The sequence below is a fragment of the Erpetoichthys calabaricus genome, chromosome 6 (assembly GCF_900747795.2).
Source record: "Erpetoichthys calabaricus chromosome 6, fErpCal1.3, whole genome shotgun sequence".
Lineage (NCBI taxonomy): Eukaryota > Metazoa > Chordata > Cladistia > Polypteriformes > Polypteridae > Erpetoichthys > Erpetoichthys calabaricus.
In genome coordinates, this window is record NC_041399.2 from 92,917,424 (window position 1) to 92,942,228 (window position 24,805).

The following is a 24,805-nucleotide window of genomic DNA, read 5'->3' on the forward strand; positions in this document are numbered from 1 at the left end:
CAACGTGGGGGCCTGCATATGGAGGAACCCAGTATAAAAGACTTGGACATCAGCCAAACACTTTGAAGCTGATGGATGGATGGGTGATATCGTCATCCGTCCTGAAAAGCCTTCCAGCGCAGCGACGAAAGATGGCAGACTGTATAGATCAAGATCCCACCTTGGCATCGTCTTTGCTATAGGCTTCCCGTCTGTAATGCCGTGTAAAATGTCAGTAAAAAAAGCTGTTATTTTCTCTTATGTGATTTTTACTGCCGTATCACTATGGGAGAGGTATCGCCTTTTAATATCATATCTATATAGCTTTCGGTTACTTAAAACGCCGCAATTACAAAAGAACTTATTCCAAATAGGGAGCTACCGCCCCCTACAGGAACAGATATATTTGCCTTTCGCACAGGAAATCAGTGAAAGGCATCTTTGAAAGTTGCCCAAAGGTCTTTTTAAACCACACAAATTCAGAAGTGGCATCAGAGTTTACCTTTTATGAAAAATCATCACCGTCACACGATTCACTATCACTAGAACTATCTTATATATAAACATCTACGCGTGGAAGAGTGTGTGTCTGTCTGTCCGGCACGGAATTGAGAGTTGGAGTTGGGGTGAGGGCTCCACCTTAGAGGAAACAGAAAAGTTGCTTAGCTGCTAATAACACAAGCCAGGCCAGCACGTCAGCAAAACGAAACCTCAGAAGAAAGACAAAGTTGCTTAGCCGCTAACATCAGCAAAATGGTATCCCTGTTACTTTTCCTCTGGCCGCTAATGCACAAGCGATGTGAGCACATCTGCAACACGAATCCTCCTAGGAGAGAGATGCCCAGAGTAGTTCCTTTCAATTACCTGACATCTCTACATTTCAATTTTTTTTTTTTTTGACGATTTCAATAGTTTCTAGGACCCCGGGCTTTTTACAGCATGGGCTTACACAGCTAGTAACCTATAATGCTGTCACTATTATAACACAACAAACTGCTTTTTTCTGCTTCAACAGCTTGTTTTCAGCTCTTCTGCTGCTGCAAATACTTCCCACTAGCTGTCCTCCATCACTACCTCTATTTCACTGTAGACAAGTAAGCTTGGGGTTAATGATGTGCATACAACAAGAGGTGGGCGAGTTAGCTCAGGGATAACTTGGTCTGCCAGTATAAAAGTAGGAAAATTTCTTTGAAAACCATGTTTGTTTTTTTACATCTTGGTTAGAGAAGGAACACGTAAGGAGCACATACAGTGCAACACTCACTGTCTGAAACAAAATGAAATTGCCTTGCTAAATCAAAAGACGTCGCCTATGTCACCTAATGGGTTGACTAACAGAGGTTGGAAGATCTCTGTTATCAGATAGCTTAATGTCAGTTAAACAATAATAACAACTGTCATTGGTTTTGAACATGACTCGATACTCGATAAGAGGAAGCCAATGTAGTTGAGTAAGATATGGGGTGATGTGTTTGATCTGAGTTTGAAAAGCTGCAACTGCATTTTAAACCTATTGTAATTTGGTAATACCTAGTACTTTGTACAGAAATGTTACTAAAAGGACAGCTGCAGTAACTTGTTTTAATAGTAATGAAGGTGTGATAAAGTATTCCTGGTATCAAAGGTGAAAATATAGACACTTGCATTGCATTTTGAACATTTTGGAACACAAAACACAAAAAAAGAAAAGTATTAAAATACAAAAACTTCACTATTAGCAACAAAATAAGAAAATAGTATATGCTTACACCACAACATGACTATTAATAAACTAACAAGTTTAACAGACTTATGTTCTCTTTTTTTGTAATTTTTTTCATTCTTAAGAGTAAATACAGTGACTAAAATCAGTATTGGCATCTAACAAAAGATTAAGTGCAAAAATGTCTTTATAGAAGATGCCAAGGAGAAGGATATAATTTGATTACAAAAGTGACCATTTTAGTATCAATTATAAGTCGCTTTATATATAACTCTCTTAAAACTAAATGTCTGGCCTCAGTTTATGTATGTTTTAATAATCTGCACTAAAGAATAGTATACATTTAAGCATCAAAAACATCAATTTAATTCACATTTTTAAAAGCTGTGGGCTGTATTAACTTTGCAGACAAATGATCTACTTTTTACAGAAATATCATAAAGCTATTACAGGCCTTAACTTATAAGGGTGAAGTACTTAAAGAGCTATTAGAAAAGCAGAGCAACAAAAGACAGATGAATGAATAAGGACTAATGGTACTTGAGAGCATTAGAGGGCAGGGCAAAGACTACCAGCTCTTCAGAAAATGAACTAAATAAAACACATACCATAGAACCACTTCATTCAAAGATCCTGTTCATCAAATAGTAAAAGAAGCACATATAGGAAAGCTGTTGTGATTTGAACCAATTGTCAGCAATATTCAGTTGTATACTGAAATATATTTAACTAGAATACATTCTACAGGTGCTATAGAAAATAAAGTATTAAACATATGTTTTTTTTGTGCAGCTGATAAACTAAACATTCCCTTTAAAATGCATTTATTAAGAAACCAGATGACAAGGACAGTAGTTATTGGAACTGACAATGTAACAAAATTCAATTTTAAAGTTCAAGTACGCCACATGAATATACTGTAATCCATGACACTGTTGCACTCTTTTTGACAATGAAAGAAAATTCATTTTAAAAAATGCTTTATGCTCTCTTCCTGTTCTAAATTGTAGCAAAACTTGACAGAAAAGGCATAGGCTATGTAGTGACATTGACATAAGCTTTAATAAACTTCTGTTAGTCATATCCGTGTGCTGCTCAACCTCTGTATATTCACACAGTAAACAGGAAATGTGCAAATGAAAAACGTGTGCTGGAATTTGAAAATTGCAAAAAAATAATCAATACACCCATAAACATACAGGTAATCAAATTAATTAATGAAAAGAAGTTCACCACATGGATAGATTTCAGAAAGGATTTGTGTTTGCCATACATTGTGGACCACTGCCTTAATAAGATCTTTGATCTTTAATGTAGGTTGGGGTTTAGCATTGCTAGGACACCTTGGTCATCTATACTGAATTCAAAATGAATGTCACTGGGAGGTTCAAGGATCTATGGAAGTAGTTCAGGGACACAATGTGGAAATGTGCAATTGATGGAGTTTAAAATTGGAAATAGAAGCTAATAGCTTCATACTGTAGGTTACCACCAATACTGGATTCCAATGAGAGACAAAGAAGGAAGGTGTAATGGCCCAGGTTGGCTCCACATTCTTAGTTGCATCCTGGGAGCCTCTTGAACCCGAATCATTGATAGTCATGAAGCCAAGATTAGCTGGGCAAATGAGGATACATACATACAGCAGGGGGCAGGTGCAAAAGTGAACAGTGTTTTTATTAAAGCAAAGTCAAACAAACAGTGATCCAAAGTGCAGTGCTTCCATTACCAAATAAATAATCCAGTAAAAACTATAAGTTTCCATGTAGAGGTTAAAAATAGTTCAATAAATAATCTATTAAAAAAAGGTTAAAATCTAAGAGAAAGCTTTTTAAAACTTACGAGCACCAATGCTGCCTTCTATAAGCCAATGGCTCCTCAGCTTACCCTATATGGGATGTGACAACCAAGGATATGCCCAACCGACAGGTGCAGTCAACCATTATATCCAGGCTCGGATCCCCATTGCTGGGCCCTCAGCAACTATGGGTCATCATGCCGAGTCTCACACATCTACCACCGCCTGTCCCTCAGCATCTCCTGGAGACACCTCATATCGTGCCGTTCCTACTCCCTGGCGATTGCTCCTGCAGCCCAGAGGCTCATTCCCAACCACCTGCTTTCATTCACTTTAGCCGGGTTCTCTCTCCTGTTCTTCTCCTGGTGCTTTCTCTCCTTTCTTTTCTAACCTCCATTCCTTCCTTCATCTTTTTTTGCCCCCTCTCTCTGCCTTGCAATTTCCTTTCATAGCTGGCTACTCTAATGGGGAGCAGGTGTGAATGCACCACTCCCTCCAAGGCAATAATGAAACACCTGATTGACTGAACATCCAGGCACCCACCGACGACTGATTGGAGTTTGCACTTTTGCGATTATTTATTTAAAACTGCCTAAATCCACAGACCACCTATGACATCACCAGTGGAGTCTCTAGACCCTTTCTTTTTCTAATTTATATTAATGACATACGAGGTGAGACACAAAAATAACTGGAGTGGTAAAAAAAAAATATTTATTGATGAATTACAACATTCTAAACATTGTCACCTTCTATATACTCCCCCTCTTGATCTCTACACCACTCCATACAGGATTAATAAAGTATCTATCTATCTATCTATCTATCTATCTATCTATCTATCTATCTATCTATCTATCTATCTATCTATCTATCTATCTATCTATCTATCTATCTATCTACATATCTTCCATTGATTGAAACAGTGCTGGAAGTAATCTTGTTTGAGGCTCTTCAACAGGCTTGCCGTTTTTGTCTTCACTTCATCCGTTGAAGAAAAACGCGTTCCCTTCAGGTCACTTTTAATTTTCGGGAACAAGTAAAAATCACAGGGAGCCAAATCAGGCAAATCAGGAGGATGATCAAAGACAGGAATGTTTTTGTCAGTCATAAAGTGCTTTATGGAAAAAGAGAAAATTCGCAAGAAATTTGATGTTGAGTCGCTGTTCGATTTTTTCATCCAACACTATCACGGCAACTCGTGTAGTGATTGTTGTGCAAATACTGACTGGGCTATTCACAGGATATACCTACCCGGTTGGCAGTTTGAGAGGGCGTGTAGGAGGGGATATAGTTCTATGATTCACGTCCGGCCAACCCCCAGACGGTTTTTCAGGAAAGCCCCAAGCCCAGTCCAGATATTTTTGTGTCTCACCTCGTGGATTGCAGTATAGTTATCAAATTTGTCAAATTTGCAGATGTTACTAAAATCAGAGGGGTAGTACTTTAATACTGAGGAGGTAGCAAACATAAATCAAAAAAACCTGGACAGTCATCAGAACTGGGTGAACACTTGAAAAATGAAGACTAATGTCAAAAAATGCAAACCTACGGTCCTTGAAGAAAGATGTTACAGGCACCTCTATCAAAATACTGCAACACAGGTCACTCTGCCAAGGTTGCTGCAATATCCTTCACTGCTTTCTGCTGATGCTGCAACTCTGTTCCTGACAGACATGCCACATGCTCATGTGGTTGTTGTTTCCTTGGCAATGTGTGAAGGACGTGAAGCCAAATAATGTGGTTGAGGAACCCCAGACAGCCATTTCTTTGGTCATGTAAGACTTTCTGTTCTGTTTGGAGTTTATGACTGGCGCTTGCTATAAAAAATGATCAGTCAGCCTATGCAATGTGCTTCCCTCTCAGAAGGGCTTGCTGTGGTTCTTTTCCTGTTAGCAATGCCACAAGCCTACTCCACTGTGCTTTTCCTGCCAGCCATGGCGTGTGGCTGCATCCCCACTTGCCATGAGAAGGACCTGAAGACCAATTTCATGGCTAACGTAGTCAAATTCATGTTATGTGTGTCATGACATAAGCTCTTGATTGAGACCAATATCAAGGTTCAAGGCCTAAGGATTTTTGCATGACAGACAGACAACCCTTAGCATTTTATATTTCTAGGTAAACAATCAGAGACACTGTCATACAGGATGTGGCCTCTAATTCATGGTCTAAGCAATGTGCAGAAGCAATTAAAAAGGCAAATAAAATGTTTGGATATATTGCAAAAACTGTTGAATATCAATCAAGTGGCATTATGCTCAGAATATATTATGCACTAGTGAGACAGCATCTGGAATATTTAGTGCAGTTTGGTTCACCAGGCTATAAAAAAAACTAACACTGGATGCTATATAGAGGAGAGTAACAAGTGCATTCCAGGTATATAGAGCATGCCTAACTCTGAGTTAAAACTCTTTACTCTCACACAGATAAACCTATGTGTGGATACAATTCAACTCCTCAGACTTCTCAAAGCCTTCAATAAATTGGAATGATCCAACAGAATTCTTTCAGAGAAATAACAAATTGCGTACTCAGTGACATCAGTGGAAATCAAGGGGAAGTGAATTTAAGAAGCACGTCTTCATGCAAAGTATTGTGGGAGTCTGGAACAAACTTCTGAGTAATGTGGCTGAAGCAGAAATTGTGACAACCTTTAAAACATATCTGGATGACATATTGGGCTTGCATTGCAGGGAGGAAGAGAGGCCATAGAAACTAGTAAGAAAAAGATAGAAGCTAGGAAAGAGCCCTTTATCATCTTTGAAGTTGTGGCAAAGTGATTCAGCCATGCAAATAGGGTCTGCTACGTGTAATAGGCCTAGTAAGACTTAAATTTCCTTTTTAATCATGTTTTTGTTAAGTTCTTCTATGATATTGCTATGACAGGTGTTTTTTCCATTGTTTCATTGCTATTGAGGGTAATTCAGTATAGGATTTTCTAAGATGTAGACTTTACTTCTACCATTATTTTATACTTTTGTTTTCCATTATGAAGTAGTGAAAATTATTTAATGCCTTATCACAAATCCATTTTTTTCAGTGAACTCAACCCTTTATGAGTTATTTTGTTTACTGAATTGCTTGGCAAGGGGAAACTGAAGTGTGTAGAGCATGAAGTCACGATCAAGGTCGAATTACGCACTTTTTTGTTATCCAAGATTGTGGATTTCTAAACTTATCCTCTCATGCTTTGTTTGTTGTTTGATTTCCTGGCTTCTGACTAATTATTCTGAATGTTTTTACATTGAATTATGGTTTTGATCTGGCCTTGAGGCTCTGATTGTTGATTTTCAGGTTACAAATTTTGGTCCATCTCATTCTTCTCTATGAATCTGCCATTCCCTTACTCTGGTAGAACAGATGTTTTCGCACATACATTTTTAGTGAATCCTCTTTTCTGTTTAAATGGACTTGATTTGTATCATTCTCTGTCTCATGGGTGCTCAAAACAATCTATTACAAGCCACTATATACAAAGAAAATTAAACAACACAGAGATAGATAAACACACAGGGGACCCGTATACCTCTCTTTAGACTCTCTTACTTGCACAGGTGGAATATTTGCCACTAAATCTCATCTTGACACTACACATACCTAAGTGCTAGCAACAGTAAGCCTGAAAAGTCAACACCTTCTTTTATTTTAATGCCAGGCAATCTTGTCCAGTACCAGGTATTGTACTCTCTGTTGTCTTGATAGAACATGTTTCCACCCAAGATATACATTTTTTCCAACCATGATATAGGAGTCATTCTTCTACGGCAGGGGCCCCCAACCACCGGTCCGCGACCCACTACCGGGCAGCAGCCGTCTGACAGCCGGGCTGCGAGAGAACTGCCGGCAACGGAGACTCACTCAGACTTTTCAGAACGCTTGGCGGGTGGGGCTTTGCAGAGGCGCAGAGAGAGGAGAGAGTATTACAACAATGTATTGTTACGGTCCCGACAGTTTCCCCATATGACACAAGTCTATAGAGATTGCGTTACTACGAAGTACATTGAGCAGGTGCTTTCATTACAACGAAGTGACCTTGAAATGCCTGAATGAATCATCCACAGAGCAGTTAGATCTGTGGTCGCAGCTCAGATGTGCACGTTTGCACAACGATCCCCAAACAGAAACATTGTAAAAAAAATTCTTTCATTGGAACTTTCCTCGTACTGTTTTTTTTTTTGCTGTTTTTGTTTTCTGTGGTTTTCAGTGATACCTTTTGCTTATTGCTTGTCAACATTTGAAAAACATCCATTGGAATTTAACTCATTGTCACCCTCCTATAGAAACGGCAGACACGAAAAAAAACGATAACTGTTAATGTTTGTGATGTGCAATCTGTTGGAATGGCAAATGCAAAGCATATGTCTTTGTTATATGCAAAAAAAGAAGAAAAATCTCAGGTTGCAAACGTATGCGAACTGCTTAATAACTTAATAATAATAGAAATGTTATGTAAATTGTGAATAAAACTGCCCCCCCCCCCACTTCCCCCCTCCCGACCGGTCCGTGGAAAAATTTGCATCTAATAAAATGGTCCTTGCTGTCAAAAAGGTTGGGGACCACTGTTCTACGGGAACCCACTTGCTCACAAAACATACTGCTTCTTGGCAAGGTACAAATGATTACTTTGACATAGCAACCCATATTGCTGTTGCCCATGTATGATTAACCAGTGTCTGCTGTAGCTCTATTCCAGCTATGAACCGCCTCACAATATTCATAATCCTAAACCTGACTAGGGCCATTATTATAATACATTGTATAAAGATGTCCAAATGAGATATAATGAACGTATATATTAAAATGGATATTGTTCTATGTGTGGTCATGCTGAAGACTTTACAGAGACCAATTGAAAGGGTAAAATATTGAAGAATATAGAGGTTGCACTGTGCCTCACTTGCCCATGTTTTTTCCCTCTATAGATAGGATCTTGTTGACCATAACCCTGCCACCTGCTTCACCACTTCAGGTCTCTTTATTGTATATGCTTGTGAGCATACAGTACATGTGAAATCTTCTGGACGGCCAACTTCAAGACTGCTGTTGAAGGTGTCACTGGTGTTGGCTTCATGTGCTTTCTCTGCTCCAAGTGCCATAGAGGCAATAACTTGGTTTTGCTATTGCAACTCCATTTCTTAAATTTCTTTGCCTCTTGTTACCTAATAATGTATATTTAAAAGAGAATATATGAAACTTATTAATCATCCATTTGCCTTTAAGATAATCAAAAGTTTGTAGAATCCCGGTAAAGGGTCATTAGCCAGAGAACCAATATTTCATCTTTCACCCTGGTACATCTCTTACTCTCTTGCTCGCCATCTTGCCCTTAAGAATTCTTTGGTTCCTACTTTCAGTATATTTTTAGAAGCTTCCTTTACTGCCTCCTTTCATTGCATTTTTACTGTGCTCACAAAGCCTCTGAAAATGAGTGAATAAAGGGTCATTATCTTCCTTCAATATATTCTGCAACAAGCTCAGAGTTTGGCAGCCTATTCATTTTCTTTTCAGTTTACTTGCCACCAATATATGATTCACTTATTTCTACCCGGGAAGAGAAATTAATTTTTATTTACTCTAAATCAATTTCTTGCTCATTCACTCATTTATTTACTCAACCGTACCCTTTCTCTTGAAACTCCGATATCAGCTGGATCCTATTGGAATGAAGATTTTATTTTTTAGTGAAACTAGATAATATAATACAGAAAGTATTAAGTTTTGCTTATGATTTTCTTTACATACAGTCACTACAGATGAGTAACACAAGAGTGGAGTAGGTGAAAAAAATATCAGGTGGTGTTTAGGACATAATTCTTTACGTGTATATAGTCTTATTCTGAAACACATACAGAAATGGATACACTATTATATACTGAAGCTCATACACTGAAACAAATCCACTGTGCACTGTGCACATGCACTACATAATGAAACACATTATTTTGTGATACATACAGTATATACAAGGCATTATAAAAGCAGTAGCTACAAAAATATTCAATTCAAATTCAATGTAACAAGTACGTATTTAAATAAGTGTGATTGTGAAGAATATACTGCATATAGAATGTCACTTCTTCGCTTGGGGACAGCATTACAACAAAGAATTGTTGCCATTTATAGTGGTATAATAGTATACTCATTGTTAACGTGCCTGTGCAATCTATTTACTCTGAACTGTTAGTTATAAATGTAAAAACATATTAAATTATATCATTTGGGCTCCTTCATTTGAAAATTGACAAATGAAGGTGTGAATTTGGTTCTCTGTATTTCCATTTGTGTATACTATATAGATAAAATATTGCTGACAGCTCATTGTTTATTTTTTCAACCCACTTATTCAACTGAAAAAGACACAGAACCTTTCCTAGCAGCATTAAGCAGAAACCTAACCTGGGGAAAATTCTTAATGTGCTGCCAGTCTACCACTGAGTGCAACAAGGTTCAAACCTAAAAAAATCATTTTTCAAATGGCTCATTGTCACTTTTTCCAGTTCTTAAATATTCCTCTTTGAGTCTATAACTGCTTTTGGATTTCTTTGATGCTCCAAAAAATTGAAAGAAGGTTAAGTTAAATACCTAAGATATTGCATTTAGAGCCAGGATGATATTCAAAACCTGGTCCTAGATTGATTCATCATGCCCTCATCTACATAGCTAGACAAGCTGCATGATTTCCAGGATTAATCTATATACACTTCACATTTTCCATTCATCCTTGCTTCTTCAGCAGCCCTCCCAAAGTCCTCCCTCACAGTTTTACCATCTGAGGTGTTAATAACCACATAGAGTTAACAGCGTGTTTGAGGATAGACTTTGTTTTTTTTTTTTTTTAATCTGCTGACTAGCAAAGGAGAGAATTAAAACAAATCCGAGTGCCATTATGAACAATGCTCCACATCCACTCTCGGACACACTAACACTGAGTGCTTTCAGACAACAACTTACTCAGCAGAAGCATGTCAAGAAACTCTGCTGGGACTCCTTTATACCAACATCAATATGCCTGCATAATACATCACTGGAACTTTTCTTTCTTTTTAATTTTTCTTGCTTTATAGTAATTCCAGTGTGTGTTCAGACCAAAGGGTGTGTGTAAATTTATTTATTTATCTATTTATGTATGTATTTATTTATTTAAAGAGCTTCTGGAAAAAGCCATATATCCCTTTGGGGACAAATACAGTTCATTCGTTCGATCGATCAATTGATCTATCGATCTATCTATCAAATACGGTTGTTAGGCGGATCAGTGTGGTTGTGTGTATATGCATTTTAAAGAGCTGCTGCCCCATCCACAGCTGATTTCTGCCTTGTTCAAAATGCAGCCAGGATAGGCTCCAGACCCCCAAGAATTTTATAAAGTATTTGATTTAAGTTATATTTAGTAGGCAGTGCAGGAGGTAAAAGTGCAGCAAAACAATGGGCAACAACAAATGAAATCTTCATTTAACAGATTTGTTTGGATTAATATATGAGAGGGTACATGGTGTAATTTCATTAAAGCATGAACGAGCAAAGTGTTATAATTACCATTAGAGAAATCTCATTTGCAATATTGCTGCATGGTACAGCCTGGTGCAGCCTGGTAAAGTTTGCAGAGTATGGTTTTCCTAGTGCCCAAGAGAAAATTCGGCTACAGGTGAAATTATGTGCAGGATAAGGACAGACAGATGATATTTACATTGAAGATCACATTCAAACATTGTTTACTGAACATTGAATAAACTGCATTATTTAAAAATAAACAGGTTTTGTTAGGGCCAGGGAGGTGTGCTGGTTAGCGCCTTTCCTTTACAAGTCGTGTCAATCCAACTGGTTATTGTCTGTGAGAAATCTGCATATTCTCCCTCTGTCTGTGTGAATTTTTTTATTGGGAATTCTGCTTTTTCTCTCCTATCCAAAGGTGCTTAATTTAGGTTAATTAGTGAATCAAAACTGACTCTGCATGTGTGAGTGCACAAATGTGCCCTACAATAGACTAGCACCTTTTTGCAGGTCTGAATCATATGTTGCCAGTACAGGGTTTGCATCCTGTGACCCAACAATTTGAATTACTTGTTAGAAAATGGATAGAATATTTTCATTTTAAAAAAAGAACAAGATGAAGGTTTTATTTGGTTTCTTACAAAAACATACTTAAAAAAAGCTTTTTAGAGTTTTTTTATACTCTACTTTCTTATACTTCTGCTACCAATGGAGAACAATAATGTGATTACTCCAACACTGGTGGAGGTAAAAGGGCAACTTTTTAGATCATTCTAAGTTGGGGTTCCCAACCTGAAGTGCCTGCACCCACGGGGGGTCTGAGATGGCAGTTCTGGGGTGCTACAAATAAGAATGCTGTGTTGCAATTCGCCAAAATCAAGTTAGGTGCTTTGTCCGAATTTTTGGGGTGCAATAGGTGTCTTGCAATGTGCTGCTATTTGCTAGGTCATTTATTAGTTAGTGCTCCTGTTCTATGATATAAAAAGAATCAAGCATTGCGTGCACAATTGTCAATGAGCTGGAGAAATGCACATTCTTGCAGATTCCTTGCTGAGGGTGGAGCATTCGGAATGGTGAATAACTTTTTTTTAAAAGAAAGGAATTTGGACCTTGCAATAATTTGTAAAGAAAGGCAAAGTCTAATATTGATTTCTGTGCAAGCTACGATTGTGAAACATCAATGACTTTGACGTTTGATACTTTTTCCAGGTGGGAACAAGGGGGACTGAATTAGATGCAACATACACTGCTTATACTCAGCCCATCTCTCCTGCTGGCGGTCCTGGCAGTAGCACAGCAGTAACTGCAATGCAAGTGTTTTCAGGAGACAAAGCTTGTCTACTGTGTTACATTGCTTATTGTCGCGGGCACCCATTTCTTCACAGGGGACTTCAATCCCACAAACCCCTCGATTGTTAATTATGTGTCATTTCCTCGTGCCACACGATCCTTTGCACTAGGATCTAAAGCTTCACAAGGGACACATTTACAAGATTATTGAGATTTTAAAAGCCAAATTGCTCAATTTAATTAAAATTTTATGCAAAAAACTTATTTTGTTGAGTTCAATTTGTTCATCTGCAGAACCAAATGTGGTTCAATGTGTGGTTCAAAGATTTTAAATTTTACTTCTTCACCTTCAAATCTGATATTACTTTTTTAGGGGGTGGAAACAAATGTTTTCTTGGGGTTCAGGCCATAAAAGTTTTGGGAACCACTGTTCCAACTGTAAGAGCCAATCTTAGAAATGTAATATTATGTTAAAATTCATATAAGCATTTGCTTTATTTGAATAGAATATAAGTTCCACACAGTTACTTAGAAAATGGCATAATCTTATAGACCTGTAAGATAACATGTAAGAGATCTTTCTCACTTATATCTGTAACCACAGAATGTTAGTTAGCCAGTTTGGAATGTAGTGTCTCTTCCAGAAGCAAGGAGTGTTAGATTTGCTTTTAAACAGAGGAATGGCATACATTTTTTTTGACCATATGCCCTGACCTACGTCCTGTAAGTGCACAATAAGAATTTAAAGAAATGAAACAAGATATGTAACATTTAAACTTAAACATCTTAATCAAATACTTTTCCATTTTGTATTATTCATTTTTTTTCTTTATTTTTGCTATGAATTTTACTAAAACTTTTTACTAAAAATTTTACTAAAACGAAGATACTTAATAGACTCTGGAATTATTATGGACTGTGGAATTATTTACATACGTGTCACACATTGTCACACGTGTCACACATTGTCACACGTGTCACACATTACCTGAATAATGCAAGATGAAGCTGTAGAATTTTGGAAACCATGGACATATACAGTTACACTAATCACAAAAATGTTTTAGACCTCTTAAGTCTAAAATAAACAGCCAAATAGCAAGTAAATATTTTAATACTTGATAGAAAAGTGCCTTGGAACTGTCTCTTCATCTCATCAGCAGGCCAAGAAAGTCAGCCCAGACTTCCTTGTTCCCAGCCAAAGATTCTAGCTCTTCTTGGGGAATTCATAGACATTCCTAAACTAGCCAAGAAATATAATCCCTCCTGGGTGTGTTGCAGGTACTTCACCCAACAGAACGCCCACCAGCTGGCATCCTCACAACCTGCCCAAACCACCTTAACTGGCTTCTCTCATTCTAGAGGAGAAATGATTCTACTCTGATGCTGTCTTGAATTGTGCTCAGAGCAGCTCTATGGGGAGTCTGTGAAGCTCTCCTGAATCGCTGAGCTTCTCACCTTATGAAGTGTCAGCCCAGTGGCCCGGTGAAAAAGCTAATTTCTGCTGCTTGTACTCCCAAGAACTATCTCCAGAATTTAGGTAGCTTCCAAATGCAGCTAGCACAAATAATTTCTTTAAAGTACAGAAACATTTCTGTTAGGAGAGACATTAGAGTAGAGTATAATAAAGCAGATGATTATACTGGTTTTAAGTTTTATATGCCTACTCCTTACTTTTACTAGACCTCTATTACTTCAAGCTCATTACTTTTTAATTATTTCTGGGCCTCCTTGGGACTTTTCACCAGGTAAACATTGAATTTGTATTTTCACTTGCCCAATTTTATTTTGGATGCCATACAAGATATTTGGTACTTGAATGGATTTAAATAATACAAAACAGGGTCAACCATCACTAAGTCTGAATAATTTATTTGAATCTGAAAACTTACTCAGAAAAAATGTCATTTTTTTCCTAAAATGAGCTTGTCACACAGATGGGGTTTCTGGAATTGTTCTCTTCAGGTTCTCTCAGTGATCCTGTAATGGAATGGAAAAACAAATTCAGAAAATTGCTATATAGATTTAAGTTTTTTTTTAGTAAGTAAATATAGTTGTTGCTACTCAGTTATATCTTTACTCTCGGTGCATATATAAAAACATTGTTTATGTGTAATCAGCATAAACAGTATTTTAAACAATTTACTCAGCCTCAAGAAAATGAATGCAATAAGATAAAAGGTAAGATTTTTCTACTGTTCACTGATACTTTATTGTAGTAAATTAAATAAGATTATTTATATTACAATAGTGTTCATCTTATGTATATTCTGAACTCTTTAAAATTATGGCAAAAGTGTGAAAGGAAAGGTAGGCTGCATAATTGGGTTAGTCAGGAAAATTATTTTGTCATCAAGTATAATTACAGATACAAAAAAGAAAAAAATATTGTGTCAAAGTTAAACTGTATCTGCAGGGGTTGATATTTTATTTGTTATTTTAAGGACATTTTGGGAATAGGAGAGTATGACTTATTTTCCAGAGGCACTTGATCTCAGTCTACCACTGGAGCTACAGATTTTCACTGCTCATTTCTGCCTTTTATTGAATTTCCTGGTTTAATTAACATCTGCCATAACAGTTTCTGCACTTCTAAGATGGATTTAAAATGCCCTCAAGTGTGTGTTGTGCTTCCTACAGAAATCTGGACAACATGAGCTGTGTTCAAGATGATGTGCTCACAGAACCTTGCTCTGAATACTTAATATGCTTGTTAACAACTCTAATTCCATTTAATTTGTTTCTAAAAGTGAATTGATTCCACAGAAAAAGGCACAATTGTCAATCATAATTTCTCCTACAGTGGAGTAGCTAAATAATTATTAGTTACAACTGTGATTGTTCACTGGTAATTACCTTCTTCTTAAGCCATTTTGGTACAAGCTCATTTATTATGAAACAACAAAATTTTACACAAGCAAATATTTCTGCTTTTGGAGCACATACATTCCTGTCAGAGGTAAGAATAATTAATGCAGCTAAAATTAACTTTATTCCAAAGTCCCTTTGTTTCTTTAATTGTATTCCTATGTACATAAATAAATCATTTAATATTTTAGATATTATATGTCCCTATTATTGGGGTCAAAAATACAGCAGGTGTACAATAATACAAATAAATATGAATACAAATGAATAATCAGCAAAGTATACAGACAGAGATACACTGCTTAATATTCTTATAGGGTTCTCATAAATCTTGCATAAAATATATAAATCATAAGCATCCCCAACACCAGAGCCGGTTGAAAAGTTATGGCCATCAGACTAGCCCAGACAACGCAACTTATTGACATCACACCCATTGGATATTTAAAGAACTAGATCACCAGAACTGTGTCTAAAAGATATAGAAATGTAGAATGAATTCTAGAAGTGTGATAATTATAAGCAAAACAAAACCTCTATCCAGAAGTAACAGATCATTATTTCTGATGCCAATCTACCATTATCCAGAAAAAAAGAAGAAGCAGCAGCCAGCGTTCAGATCGGACCTAAGAATAAAGTATACAGAGCTTCTGTGATGCCTTGGTTGCCGCAGCCTTGGCATCTCCTTGCATCCAGATATCAATGGTCATGACCAGGATAGCTAGGGTAATGATGACAATTAATTAAGCAAGTTTGGTGTCTCAGAAATGCTTTTATCCTCAAACAAACAGTGTTGAAAGAAAATCGTGGTGCTAAGCCTTCTCATTAAATCAATAAATGATCCATAAAACAAGTGTTCACTGTGGGAGATAAAATCAGTCCAATAGATAATCTGAAAATAATGTTACAAATAACAATAAAACCTTGAGATAAAATTAGGCCTCCTATTTCTCAGCCTCTGTACTTCCTATCTTCGCCCCAACACTGGCACGAGTGATCTAACATTAAAATGGCTTTCACCCCAGCCACCTCAGTCAGTCACCACAGCTTCATCTTTCTGCCACTATCCCAGGATGATCCTTCAAAGCTTTGTGGTCACTCATGCTCTCTGAATGGTCAGGAGGAGTGACCTGACCACAAGAACACCGTTCCTCTCACTCACCATGGAACCACTTCTCGATTGCCATACCTCCTTGGCTTCTGCTCCTGCTCACACTCTTTATCTTACTCCTCTTGACTCCAACCCATCACTTCCTTGATTTTCTGCCATCTAGGTCTTCCTATAAATCCTTTCCCATTTTCTTCCTCTTTTTCATTCTGCTCCAGGTCTCCTCTATATTTTGTGGGTGCAGGTGTTTTACCTCACAACCCACATAGCATCATTGAGTAACAGTTGAGCAGATTGTGCTTGTACATTAACAAGCAATAAGCCTGGTTCCCCATTGAATACCCTATATATATATATATATATATATATATATATATATATATATATATATATATATATATATATATATATACACACATACATACAGTATATATACAGTATATCTCACAACTGAGAGGGCATGGCGGATGTTTGCTGACTTGCAGACCAACCACATGCGTTACCTGGTAGGTACCTGGTAGGTAACCACCCATACAATTAGATCGTGTTTCAGACTTCGAATGCTATGAATGAAATTACTCCAATCTCCAGGCTGTCAAATAAACGAACCACACGCCATGGCGCAACGAAAAGGGGTTTCGCCTCTGACGCTGACTTCCGAGGTTCGATCCCCGCAAGGGGTGCAGTGGAGTGTGTACGCCTGATGAGCCCAAATAAGGGCGAAACACGTGTCACATACTCTTTACATTATTTGATAGTAAACTATGTAACATTCTATGATCTGCTTCTCGCAACTGAGAGGGCGTGGAGGGTGTTTGCCGGCTTGCAGACCAACCACATGCGTTACCTGATAGGTAACTACCCATACAATCAGATTGTGTTTCAGACTACGAATGCTATGAATATATAACAGAGAAAGGGAGAGGAGTGGTTGAACAACATATACTAAGATAGCCAAAATGTATAAAAATAAACCCTTACGGGAAAGGAGTCATTACGTGGGTTGCAGTTCCCTTGAGGTTCACCATTTCTTAATAAACAAAGAGCATTTATAAACCAATTTCAAATACCTAGAGTTTTTTGTGTTGTTGCTTTCTTTCAGTGGCCACCCAGAAGAACTGTCTAGTAACAGAAAATTCCAGGAAAAATCTGTAAGCTCACCCACCTGTTTATTTTAATGAGTATTTGTTTTCTTAAAGAATAGAATGTGTTCTTTCCAGTTGCAAACTTTTAAGGTCCACTGAGGAAAACAGGGCAAATCTGTATGGCACTGATGCAATTTGAGTAACAAGCCTACGTGACTTTAAAAATATATAAAAAGCCCTATCTTCTGAATTACAAGAAGATAGAGTGCTCCCAATAAGGCAATTGGTCTTTCTTGCTATTTTGTGTTCCTGATATCAGTTGTTAAAATTTCTGAACATCTTTTCTTTCTTTTTATAGAAGAGTCATCAAACGTGAGAAGTCTGTAGCAACACGGCACAGTGAACTTCTTCCAGGCACAGCACAGTCACATTCACCATTATTTGTAAAACATATAACTGGATTTTCATCCTGTACTGCTGGGTGATGAATGTTTTGGGTTCTGAATCCCTAAGTGCTCAGTATTAGTTACTTTGAAATGTGAGTCAGGGTTCTTTTTCTCAAAATGCCTTCCTAAACCCTTTTTAACATGGTATAAATCAGTGAAAAAAGGACAGTGACATATGCTAGTTTATTATTGTTAATAGAATAGTTATTTAAATCTTTAAAATGTTAATCGCTACTTTATAATGGAAACCTGAACTAAAGATTATAATTACTGTTTAGTGGACATTCTTTGTGTTTTTATAGACATTTGTTCATTGTCCACTTTTACCTGTATGGGTACTCTGTTGCTCAATCTTTTCATCACTGCTAGCTAACCCGCGGCGTAGCATACGCTGCATAATAATGTATTGATGGGTGAACACTTCCTGAACGACACAGTTGTCCAAATGGGGTGGGTTTGTGGATACCACTGTGAGTGAATGAAAAGATGAACCTCTGGAGAGAGCAACATACAATTGTCCGTGACTGAAAGCGGGATCGTCTGTGACGATGGAGGCCACGCTGGTGAAAGTTACTTCGTCGGTAGGGATAAGTTTCAGCACTTGTTCATTAAGGTGTAGCGAGTCTTCGTTGTTGACGCTTAATATAGCTTGCGTACTGAGTTGTTCCGGAGTCACAGTTGAGAAACACTTTTTTAATGTCTTTTAAGCACAGGGAAAAAAATGAACATGTGAAACATCCGTAATGTAATAAGCCACCAAGAAAAATAACATTGCAATAATGCACGCTACAATCCGATCGCTGTAAACAGAAGTGAAAACAACATCGAGCCCGGTGCATTCTTTAACTGCCTTGTAGCGCAGTGGTAGTGTTGCTGCTTTGCAGTAAGGAGACTGTGGAAGATTTTGGGTTCGCTTCCCGGTTTCTCCCTGTGTGGATAGCGCTTTGAATACTGAAAACACCGGTATATCAATGTAATGAAGTATTATTATTCTTATGCGTCCAGCGCTCGCTCTCTCTTACACGCGCCTGTATGTGTGTGTGTCACTCGCTCACTGCACGTGTTCCTGCAGGCATACCAGTAAGTGAATGAAAAGATGGAACTCTGGAAAGAGCAACATACAACTGTCCGTGACTGAAAACTGGTTTTGGCAGATACATGCACATCTTTTTGAAAGTTTGGCCCTGTACCTTATTAATTGTCATCGCAAAGGCAAATCTAACAGGAAATTGTCTTCGTGTTAAAGTAAAAGGCAAATTATCCGCGACAAACAAACTGTTTTACACACTGCATACCAACCCGCGGCGTTGTATGCGCCACATAATCACGCCGCTTTTTTAATGTTTTTTAAGCAGAGGGAAAAAAATGAACATTTGCAAAATCCATAACGCTGCTTTCAGTAAATACAATGCACACGCGTTTAATTTGTCGGCCACTTTTTGCCAGCCGTCTTTTCTGGTTTGGGCTGCTTTTGCAGTGTTACCGCTTGTGCATATTAAATCTTGAAATCCTTTGAGTAACTAATTAACTAACTAACACCCACCCACCCAGCTTGTGTGAAAAAAATGCGCCCGTTCTTTTATCATTTTGTTGCAGCCTATCAAAGACTTGCTGATCATGTCTTCTACCCTCAATATACATTGGCTTTTCACTCAGTGCGGGGGCGCACATTCATCTCGGATTCTTATATCCTGCTAGACTAATCTGCTACACGGCTGCGTTTGAAAAACCGACTTATCCCGGATGAGTTTCACCGGCATTAATGATTAGGAATCTGGTTGGAACAAAACCCTGCATCCACAGGGGTTCACCAGGACCAAGTCTGGGAAACACTGCTGAACACAGACGAAACTGACTCAGGTGAGGAGTTGGGGCAGGTGAAGTAGTTGCATCTATTGATTATTCAGTGTTGTTTGCCTGGGTGTCTGATCTGCTTGACGGGATCAGAAATAAAAGGAAAACAATGTGAAGGCAATGTCACAGGTGATCCTGTGGTATAGCAGGTCCACAGCTCCCCTTCAAAAGGCCATTTTTAAATAAATAATCATCGCACTCACAGCGTAGCGAGGGGCGTGGAAGTGTGGCTGAAACGGTTCCGGGTGGAGTCGTGCTGCGGGCATTTCTCCCCTGTGCAGTGTGCAAGCTAGTGAGGAGAGAGAGAAAGCCGGTACGTTAGAGTGAGCGAGAGCAGGCTCGAAGGCAATGTGTTCCTGTGGTATAGTGGGTCCATAGCTCCCCTTCAAAAGGCCATTTTAATCAGGCGACTGACAGTAGTGGAGTCAGGCACAGAGAAGGTCAGCTGCTGAGAGAGCGTCTCGACTGTTGCAGGGCCTGCATCGGTGAAGCAGGTGAGACACTAATGAAAAAGAGGCACAGGGCTTATTGGTTTTTGCTTCCTTCATTGTGTTTTAACCTCAGTTTTAAAGGATTGTTTTAAGGATCCCATGGGATACCCCTCGCAAACTGTTTTACACGCTGCATACAGCCATTCACATCCCGCGAGAAACATGCCTCTATGAACAGTAAACGTGGCTCAGAGGTGCTGTGGACAGTAGCACAGACGAACATAAATGACGGCATGTTTTCCGAGGCGTCGTGTCCGAGTTGGTGGGTCTGCGAGTTGTCGTCGTATCCAATGGTCTTAGAGTTGGTGGGCGTGGCTGTCTTGCGTGCTTTCCATGGGTGTCTATTTGTCGGCGGCTTAGTGAATTATATATATAGATACTGCTAGTTAGCCAAAAAGTCACATACCAACCACTTTATTGCAATGTTTTAAAAGTTTGATGTCATAAAATTTGCATAGTAGAGGTTAACCCATCAATTCACAGTATTGATGCTTAGAGTAATTGTAAACCTTTCTGTGATTAGTTTCTTAATGCCACCACCCCATCACTATTGGTGAAGGCCAGTATGGAATGTGGTGAGGGTTGGAGGTAATATTTATAAGAAAATGATTATGATATTGAATAGATAATATAATTTTTTATTTATTACATTGTACTTGAGGTACAAAATCTGAGTAGTACGAATTAAAAAAAAATGTGTCAGTTTTCATCATTTAGATTAAATGACAGGTATACTTCTGCATGTCAAGTGACAACAGCAGTGAGCATATTGCTACATATTGCACTGCAGATTAATTTTGCATCCACACTCTTGAGTACACATTCAGGTCAACAAGTAATATAATTATGCAAATTAGTGGCTTGCATAAGTCACTGATAGATTGATTACAATGAAAGCCTGCAGTCACTTTGTTCCTCTGAGCCTGTGTATCCTTTCTGTTGCCTAAAGTGCCGCCTGTGACACCAGTTCAGATGTCAGAACTAAGCGATTTAACAGAGCTGAAAAAGTCACTTAACACATATTAAATATGTTGTAACTTCAATCCAAGAAAGCAGTGTATAATATCACATTCATAAGCTCAGCCCCAGATCCAAAAGATATGAAGCTAAACAAGTGATTCTGTAAACTGAAATGCAAATGTCACACTTCATTGGGAATAATATTTCCCAGCTCAATGTTATGGGTTCATTGCACAATGAGGGGTGCTCTGAAGTTTACTCTGAGCCCAAATGATTATAAGTGAGACCAAAGTGACAACAAAACAGGGGAATGTATTAACACAATCAAGATTGTCCTAGGTGTTTTACAATTAGTTGCCTAATCACTATTTATTCTAAAATGTCTGCAATGTCTGACAGACCTTATTTTTGGGGATTGTCTCAGGAAAAATAAATGAAAGTTAAAAATGAACCGATTGTCTCAGGAAAAATAAATGAAAGTTAAAAATGAACCATTGCTGAGGAGAGGTACTGCTTCATGCATCCACGCTCATGACATCATTCATGAGATTTCCCTAGCTTCGCATAATTTCTAAAACACTAATGCTGCATTTCTCATTACAGACTGTTAAAAATTCCATCCATCCACTCTTCTGAAACCACCTTGTCTGTTGCAGACTGCAGGGAGTCGGAGACTTTCTTGGTAGCACTGGACATCTGACAGAGACCAACTCTGGATGGGACATCAGTCCACCATTCAGATGTTTAATTAATCAGTGACATAATTTAGAGATTTCAACTAAAGTGGTATGTACTTCTCAGAGGAATTTGAGAAAATGAAGATACCTTGAGAAAATCACATAAGCATGAGAAGACATTGCAAACTCTTGACAGTCACAGGCCAGTCTTGGAAACAGAATTGGATTCCAGGAGCTGTTAGGTACCGGGGCTAACCACAGCTATATGCTGCCTGCTCAAAAAACGATTTGCAAATTGGAGTTAACAGCCTGCAGAAAAACAACATTTTCCTTCACATTTAAGCTAAAAAATATGGAACTTATTTAATACAACTGGACATAGGTGGGTTACTTACAACACTGTAATGGAAAATGCAGGTTCTAAAAACGAACGGATGGCTGCAATCCATTCACTGTAATCTGGTTATTTTACAATTTTAACATTGACTGGCATGAGGAATTACCGTTCAGTGCTTTTCCTATCTGCTGCAGGTCAAGCATTTCGTGGTCTAAAGAAAAACAGTTCCTATGTGGCATGATTAGTGACTGCAGCATCCTATAACTACTGAGCCTGTTAACAAGTCTATCTAGGTCAAACATAATTCTAAGTTACAGCTCTAGTAAGAATATAAATCACAGGAGGTGAAGCTACACAGTGCATTAGGCAGACCAGACCACAGATAATATGTTCAGTTTTTTTCCTCTATGTTTCATATTAAAACAGAACTAATCCTCAATCTAAATTAAATGATTTATGAAGAATGGCTAAGGCGACTAAACATATATTTTGACAAAACAAGATTAAAGTGAGAGTTCAGAAAATATTTGCACAAACCTGTAGGCACTGACATTTTCTTTTACTCCTCAGATTATTTTTTATTCTAAACACTGTAGTAAATTATTATAAGAGTGTAGATAACAAGTGCAACAATAAAAGAAAACAAGCACATTGGACCAACGGTTAGTGTTGCAGCCTAACAGTTTCTCCTCCCAGTTAGGTCACTGCCTATGTGGAGTTTCCATGTCCTCCTCATTTCTATTTTTCTTTTCTTTAGCTACTCCAGTTTTCTCACATTTGGCTTTCTGATGTCTGTAATATATGGGTGTGTGCCTGAGTGTGCCCTGTGATCTAGTAGGTGGTGACTGCTTTGTACATGCTGCTAACGTGATAATCTTGTGTTAGTTTCAACCCTGTGGAGGAAACAGGGTGTACAGAAAATACCAAATAAATACCAAATAAAATACCAAATAGTGATTTGTTTGTCACATTTTTATAGAATGAAGTCAGAATTGCAAATTCAACATGAACCCATAAAACTGTGATACTAAGTATAAAGGGACACAGCGTTCCAATCCAGTAAAACTCTATACAAATAACACACTTTATATTTTTAATCTAATTTAGGGTTAGGGAGCCAAGCAAGTAATATTGGGTTGAAAGCAGCCCTGGACAGGATACCAGTCCATTACACACACACACACACACAACTACTGGGACAGTTTAGAATCACCAGTCAGTCTAACACTTGTGACTTTAGGGATGTATTGTAGGAGTAAAATAGGAGTTCCCGGAGAGAAAGACTTGGGAAGAACATGCAAACTCCGCATAGACAGCAGACAGATGCAGGTTTTAAACCAGAACAGTAGGTCTATGAGGCAGGAGCAATGCCTTCTGTGCCACCCTTTTTTTACTTTTGTTAAAATACTGAAATATTTGTTAAGCAAAGTTTGTGATACAATCTAGAAGTGAAACTACATATAAAGAGGTTTTGTTGGTTGACTGAACTTGTCATTTGGAGTTTGTTCCAACTTTATTTCATTAAAGTGAAACCAAAAGCATGATATTACATATTTAGGTATTTTAGCACTTGGACCGGGCTTTTCACATTGATATATTGCTAATTTTTTATTTTTTTCTGACTCCAAACACACCCTAAAACTTACAATTACAAGAAAACATGGTATAATATCAAAAGAGCGGATGTTTCGATAACTAGGAACATGAATCGGACCTTTGAACTTTATTAGTGGGAAATTTGCCAGGAATTTATACTAGTGCTACACTCATAGATAAACCAAAAAACAAAAACAATACATAATATACAGAGTAAGACTTTATTAAACAGTGAAAATTTAGGTTTAATGGAGATAAGTGAAGACTGGAGAGAAACAGAGCTGAATCAGTCTTTTTAACCAGAGAAACTTGGTCAGGAAAGAAACTGTTTGCAAAGTGGTTCCTATTTTTAATGACTTATCTTCCGGCATATAATCCTTTCTTCAGTTTATGTTTTGTAATGAGCAAATCCATTGCTATATCAAACAGTTATGAAGTATGTACGGATGTTTTTTAATAAGTGCTCTATAAAACCGAACTCGCACTGATTGGGACAGGTTAAACCACTTCCTTCCAATATGGCACCTCATCTGCAATTATGATGGTGTCATTGGCAGTTTTATAAATGGATTACTAGATGTGTGGTCATAGGTGTAAACAGAGAAAGGTAGAAGAAGCAGAAAACAGAGAAAACACTGTGCTCAGGGTCAGTGACACTGCTGGATATCTGTCCACATTTACCATCTGAAATTGAGTTCTCAAAAGGTCTGAGTTTCAAAGAGGTGTGCAATAGTCCAAGTTCACCCCGAGAAGTTTGACACAAAAAGGCCCTAGTATGAATGTTAAATTCTGAACTGAAATCCAAAATGTTAACATAATTACCCAGAGAGGTAAATGCTACAAGTAGTAGTGGAGAGCCGGTCCTTCTTCATGCTTAACTGAACTTTTGGCACAGTAAGCAAAATACCATGGGTTGAGGAGGGAATCAGTGACAGCCTTGAGATACTGACTAATAAAATGTTCAGATGTCTTTATTAACACAGAGGTCAATACAACCAACAGGTAATCTTTAAGATAAAAACTCTCTTACTAATATCTCACTAATATTTCTTGGGAGAAATAAAGTCAGTCAGTCAATCAGTCTGTCTGTCTGTCTATCGATCTCTCTCTCTCTCAG